This window comes from Eptatretus burgeri, chromosome 1, assembly GCF_056783735.1.
Source record: "Eptatretus burgeri isolate ZD-2024b chromosome 1, Ebu_testis_v1, whole genome shotgun sequence".
NCBI lineage: Eukaryota > Metazoa > Chordata > Myxini > Myxiniformes > Myxinidae > Eptatretus > Eptatretus burgeri.
Window position 1 is genome coordinate 83,678,862 of NC_140961.1, and position 7,500 is coordinate 83,686,361.

General features: G+C 41.8%; 1 protein-coding gene across 1 annotated transcript in view; it reads left to right on the top strand.

Annotated features, from left to right (window-relative positions):
* LOC147034869 (uncharacterized) overlaps positions 1 to 7,500 on the top strand; it is a 41,917-nt gene that overhangs the window by 27,267 nt on the left and 7,150 nt on the right. The gene's annotated exons all lie outside the window — the stretch shown is intronic.

Here is a 7,500-nt window from a genome sequence, read left to right on the forward strand (position 1 = left end):
AACCGCTGGTAAGGTAATGTGGTAGTTAAGGAATGAGGACCCTGCTTGGTTTGGTGATTTCAATCGGCATCCACAGTTACTTTGCAACCCCCGGACCTCAGAGTTATCTTTGGCTGGTGGCCTTGGGTCCGGAGGTCAGGGAGAGAGTTCAAGGAGCCCCCTTGTGATAACCCCTGAACCCCAGTACTGTATAAACAGAATTGAAGACTTCATTAAGTGAGAAATGCCTTTTTGTGCAAGCAGGTTTCAGAAAAGGAAGAGGTACGAGAGATAAAATCACAAATCTGAAGTGGATCACTGAAAAAGCTAAGAATACAAAAGGAAGGTGTATCTCTATTCTGTAGATTAGTACTCGGCAGGAAGTGTCATGTCATTATCCTCTCTGGGGTATATAGATTACAGTAGATGTAGGCTCGGGTCTGTTATTCTGTGGGGGACAATATAAGCATATAATGCCTCAAGAACGTTGGGTTTCCTCTCTTTCAGATTGGTGTTAAACAGCAGTAAAGACCGGTTAAAAGATAATCATACGTGTTTGTGGTTTGTAATATTTTTACTTTTGGTGGGGGTGCACCCACAAAACACCATGATAAGCTATTTATACACATTAACACGGCATTTGTCCAAGGAAGAAAAACCCCTTTGGGAAGGGTGATATTATTCATATTAATATTGTTTTGTACAAACATTAATATTATGCTTTTATCATTAGTGTTGTTATTACATTTGTTTTTAGAAGTGGCCTTGGAAGAAGGCCATTATAAGCTATCTGCACACCGTAACACAGATTTCACACAATGGGGAAACCCCCATATGGAGGGAGGCAAATGAAGACACTACACCCTCCATCGTGTGACCCTTTATCCTGTCAAGTTTGGTTGAGATTGGATAAGTTTGGACTGAAAGTATCGCAGTCAGACTAACACACAAAGTTCCATTATTATTTTAGTGTGATTATAGCAAGTCTTTGATTGTGTTGATCATTACTTGATGTGTATTATGCTGAGAGAAATGGGGATGCCAGAAAGTAAAGAGGACTTGATGAAACTGCTGCAGATAGTGAAGAAAGAAAGTGAAAAACCTGGTCTTTATTTCCACCTAACAAAGAACTAAAATCTTGTCAACTGAGAAGATCGATGAGTTCAGATTGGGAGACGATCATTTGGAAATAATGGAAATGTTCATCTTCCTGTGTTGTAAGATTGAAGTGAATGGAGAATGTGGAGGAGAAATTAATAGACGGTTAGCATTGGGGAGAACAGCATTGTCAGGATTGACAAATATCTCGAAGGACAAAGATGTGATAATGGGTCACCAAGAGGAGGCTGGTGAATGCTCCCGTATTCACAGTTGCATTGTTTGGATGTGAGTCGTGGATTGTGAAAAAGAAAGGAAGGAAGAAGATTGACAGTTTTGAAATGTGGTTTTGGAGACTAATGTAAAAATTCCATGGACTGCAAGAAGAGGAAGAAGCACTCCATGCATGTGCTGGATGGATGCAGGTAAAGGCTGCAACCAAGACGTCTGTGCGAGAGCTTCGGGAAGCAGTGCAGGATCAGGATATTTGGAGAAATCTGATGAGGAATGCTACCAGAAGTCGGCCATGACTTGACATACCACATAGCACAAGTGTAGCAAGTAAAATTTGAACCCCCTAACTCATCAGACTCGAGTTGTGCCTTGAAGAAACAAGGCATAGATCGAGTCCCATAACAGCAAATGCTGCACGACCTGTTCGCAACAAGCATCATCTCCCACAGGAATGCATTGTCTCTGCTCTGCTGAGTACCAGTTAGGAGGTAGGGTGCAATCAAGCCAGGCGAGATAAATTTAAACAAAACAACTCTTCTGACTAAATATGGCATTACGCTGATGTCATGTGCATGTGTAAGCCACCGCGTCACCTCCAACTCGGATGGCTTCGGCAGAGATACTCAGGTGTTTAAAAGTTATCCTATCCAGATCTGCAACTGGATCTTCACCAAAATCGAATTGATTCGTCTTTGTCACATACCCAAGCTTTCCACCTAATTTGGTCCGAAAAAGTCCACAAATTTTTGAGATATTTTGTTCACAAACGGACAGACAGGGGTGAAAACATAATGCCCATCCACCTTTGCTGGCAAAGATAACAAGGTGGGACGACAAGGAAGGAATGGCATCACAATACAACACCACAATCCTTTTTCGGATTGCCATCACATTATTTTTCATGTTTTTTTTGTCTGATTTGTTTCTGTTGTATTTTTTTGGGGCATTGTTGTGGTTGTGCTGATAATATCCTTTGGTACATTGTGGTTCAATTGTCGAGTGGATATCATGTGTTGAAGTACCGGTACTTCAGTTTGTGCAGGTATTGTATCTCTCTCTGATGTGGGGTATACTTTTCACAGAGCATCAGTGCCACCAAAGGAGCTTCCTGAGCAAGTGTTTACCGAGTCGTTTGCCATTGCCTTCCCAGTAGTAGTCAGGGCAGGAATGTGTAATTTCTTCACCATGCCGGTGATGACTCGCCTACTTTTTGTGAAAGGCACCGTGGGATCTTTTACCTCCACCAACTAAATTCCGGCAGACAGGGCGTCCAGTTTTACGTCCATCAGAGGGACTCCTTGATGAATCACCCTGCCTGTGAATCACCGGGATGACTGTAGGTAGCTAGGTCGGGATTCGAACCCAGGCAACATTTGTAAAATATGTAAATGAGGCAACATTTGGCAATCTGCGTGACATGCGACGTCAGGCGTTTTCCTCCGCACGCGCTTATCTGATGCCAATCCTTTGGCTCCAAACTCGAAAGGCTGAGCCGTGCCGCCTTTATCTGATGCAAAGCTCTGTGGGTAAAGTGGGGAGGGAAGGCAGCTGGGGTGGGGGGAGGGGTGGGGGAAGGGGTGGGAATTTCCAGCAAGTGTGTTTATAAATATGCTCCTCATGCACGAACACACGGACTCACACACAGCTCGATATGTGTGTGTGCGCCACATTCACAGCCAACCCAAATTAGGATTTCCAAAAGGTATATTTATTTTCAGTTTTGAAGCAAATTGAAACGCAACCCCACCATCGAGTGTATTTCTTTATTAGACGTATGACATTACATTGCACATTCCGATGGCAAAGAATAGGTCTCGTATTTCATTACAGGCCATGGCAGCCAGCGCAGTCCTATTTCTCCCGAACCGACTTTCCATCAAAGCTGTCACACCTGAACCGCTCCCCCTCCTGCACCTTCCATCCAAAATACACAGCTCGTAAAAAATCTCTCCCTTCACCCTCGTTCTTAACTTTTAATCCACACGTCCAGTTGGACATTCAGCTGGAGGTAAGCTATAATCAAGGCAAATGGGACGGTACAGGGGGTCGTCACAATAAGTGTCCCCCAAATATCCGTCGTTTCGTTATAGGTCCATCGTTTCTGTGACGTATGTTGGACGTATAGCGAGGACCCCCCCTGTACTGCCACTCCTTTACCATGCGAAAATAAACTGCACCACTATCGCATCATGTTTTCATCACTTGCACTGTGACCTCAGACACCATTGCTTGTCACCAAATCGATGGGAAAGTTAACGTCCACAGCAGTTTCAAGGATGATAAAAAAAAGTACAGGCAGCAGTCGTACAGCTGGAATCGTACAGCAGTAGTAGTGTTGGAATCCAGGTAATGCCTCAACCACATAAACTGATCGAATGAATGAATGCACTGTTGATGTAGCACACGCATGATAGGCCAAATGGCCTCCTCATGCGTCCAATTTATTTGCATATCCTTGAAGCTTGGTGTTGGCTTAGCTGTTCGGGTGGCTGGTTTCGGATCTTAGGGTCCTGAGTTCGAGCCCCTGTCGGCCGTTGAATTAACACCAGGTGGAGTTGACTCGGCCTGTCATCCTTCCAAGATCGACGAAATGAGTGCCGGTGGACTGGGAAAAAGGGGCACAGCTGCACCCTCAGTCAATGATGATACTCGCAGTCTTGTACTGCATAGGGAGGAGTAGGAGGCATATCCTTGTATAAGATATAAATTGAAGAGATGTAAATGTTTTGGATGGTCAAGGAAATGCCATGCGAGAAATTCTGGCAAGGCTCCATGTTTCCGTACTGGGAATGTGTGATGCAATACCGAGGAGGGAAATGAAACCGGCCCTGTGAATACAAATATGGAAGAGAGAGAAAGCAAAATAAAAACGAAACTCCAGAATTTACATCGACAATCTCAGGATCTCATGTTTATGTGCTCACAGATATTGGCAATGACGTCAGTGTACATGCACAGGTATGACCATGACAGTCTGTTCGAGTGTTCTTGGTGGACTTGAAGGGTCTCCAAAAACGGTGGTGAGAAGCGGTAAGCAAGCGACGGGCATCAAACCACCAGCAGTGCGTTGGGTACAATTGGTGACGAATGTTCTTCATGGGTTTGAATTGTACAGCAGCAAATTACCAACGCCAAATTGTTTAACGATAGAGATGGAACACTGTCATAGTTTTCTTGAAAACATCAATGGAGTGAAGCGTACAAGTATGTCTGCAACGGTGTCTGTGATCCACACAAAATTGATGGTCATCTGTGCACCTGACAGGTACAAGCATATTCTGATCTCTCGTGCATGCCCTACTCTCAGGAACACCATTCCTCATGCAAGGATTTAATAATCGCAGGTTGTGAAACGTTCACTCGACATAAAAGAGGTGCTGATGAACACTCACAACTATGGTTTCACTTGGACAAGGTATGCTTTAACAAGGGATGAGCATTATCGAGGTCAATCGATTTTATATGGAAACTGAAAAGGTCAAACAGGAACAAAGCAAAGTGGCTAATTTGTGGAAAGACATTTGGAACAAACATCCACAAGCATATACTGAAAGACTGTGGGAGTGTGTGTTAACATGAAAAGAAGGTGTAATGCTCATTTTGAAAGCAAAGGTCTCAATGACAAAACAAGAAGTAGATGACATGCAGAGCACGATACTTGTAGAATCCATTAAACAAATTTGACCAACAATAATTGGTGGTTGAATTCAATAACCAAATAAGCAACTCCTCATCAAATTTCAAGTCAATCGGATAAAATTGTCAATTTTAGAAATTCGGCCTATGTTGTCCTTTTGGCCGACGTTTACCTAAAAAAAATAATTGGTGGTTGAATCCAGTGACCTGGTCTGCAAATCCTCTTCAAATTTCAAGTCAATCAGATGAAAATTTAGGAATTTAGAAAATTTGGCCAAATTGGCCTTTTGGCCTATTTTGACATATTGACAGATCGACGAACACCACGAGTATATAGATATATACATTTACCTCAAAATCAATAGGTGGTTGAATTCAATGACTTGATATGCGAATGCTCTTCAAATTTCAAATTAATCAGATAAAATTGAGGATTTTAAAAATTTGATCTTTGTTGTCCTTTTTGGCTTATGGTGACCTCAAAACTAATAGGTAGTTGAATTTAGTGACCTGATATGCAAATGCTCTTCAAATTTCAAGTCAATCGGATGAAAATTGAGGATTTTAGAAAAATTTTGCCCATTTTGGCCCAAATTGGCCTTTTGGCCTTAGTTGATCTCAAAATTAATAGGTGGTTGAGTTTAGCAATGTGATATGCAAATGATCTTCAAATTTCAAGTCAATCAGATGAAAATTGACAATTTTAAAAACAATGAAAAAAAATTCGCCTATTTTGGGTTTACCTTATGGCATATGTTGACCTTTTGACTTAAGATAACCTCAAGAGTAATAAGTGACTGAATTCACGGACCTGATTTGCAAATCCTGTTCAAATTTCAAGTCAATCGGATGAAGTTTGAGGATTTAAAAAAAATTGGCTCAAATTGGCCTTTTGGTCTTATGTAGACATTTTCATTCGACCCAATTTTACGAAACTTCAATGTGCGACTGTCGCAGGGTCGGTGACATTAATCTCTGAAAATTTCAGAACGATCGGTTGAGCGGTTTGGGCTGGAGGCGAGCGGATAGACAAACACACACAAACAAATGGAGGCAATCAACATACTTATCAAAAAAAAAAAATTTTTGCCAAGTAATAACAAAATCGACTGACCACAATATACTTGAAAAATCTTCGATTTTGCAAGTAACAAGGAGCTGATACTCTAGGTCCCCCGCCTTTTGGGTGGTATGAGGAAGAGATATGTGGAATATGAAAACAATATTCTTGAACGATTTTTGAAATATCGCGTACACAACAATACATGGACCGATGATCGGTAGGTCAGTCGGACGGAGCTCATTTTAATATACCGAATCTCCGAGGGTTGCGGGGCCAATACAAAACAACAGTCCTGTAAAGAGACATCCGATTGGACGAATTTGATCTGCTGAAGAGTAATTTTCCTGTCCTGGCTGACTGCTGGGAAAGCAACTGCAAAGCACTCAGCATAAGCATTGCCAAAAGACGGCTGTAAACACGTTTGGATGAGCAGATATGAGCAGTGGAGGAGACACTGGTTTCTACCTTCAGCTTTGCTCTTCTGTTCCACCTACAAGCTGTATCAACATGATGTTTGATAATAATATCGTGTCTTTACATGAAACATAGAAAGCTCATTGTAACCACTCACTCACTCACTGATATTAATGTTCGGTCCCTTCCGGTTGATGGAGAAAGCTGAAATTTCACGAGCCGATGGATATCGAAGCCGATACACCGGGAAAGATCACATAACTATTAGAAAGTGTCTATAAATAAAAATAGTTTAAAAATGAAAATATTAAGAAATGAAAATAAATAAATGAAAAAAAAAACAAGTGCACGTGAGCGACCCGAGACAATGGGGAAGGACGGTCATTATGGGTGCCGACGGACATCAAAGCCGATACACCGGGAAAAATCACAGAACCATCGGAAAGCATCTGTAAATAACAATATAAATAAATTAAAGAAGAATAAATGAAAATAAATAAATGAAAAACAAATGCACGTGAGCGACCCGAGACAATGGGGAAGCACGGTTTGTATTTACTTACAATGTGTCAGCATACCTCACGAGTATATAGATGTATTCAATGTTACTTTTAGGTGTGCACCTTGCTCCTTTAATGCTCTGTGGGATCTATAACATCCACCAGCTAATGCTCGCATATGGGACACCCGGCTTAATGTCGCTGCCTCGGTAATCATCTGGTGATAGGAGCACCACACTAGTTAATAAGGGCACCAGGACAACAGTCAGGTCGAGGATCGGATCCACCCTGCGGACAGCTACCTCTGATCTATCCCGTCAACTCGAATGTCCACCGCCAATCCTTGTCCTGTATGGCATTTTGATTGTGCTTTCCTCAAGTTGGTCATGTGATCATTTCTCGAAGGGTTTCTTGGCTCTGTGTGTACAAACACCTCTGTGTGTCCTGTCCACTTTGTCATTAATTATAATATCGTTAATTATTTCTACAGAATTTCTCTGCAGTGTTTTCTAGTGTACCAATATATGCAGTGAAAGAAAATAAATGTACATTCAGAAGGGAGGACGAATATTTAAA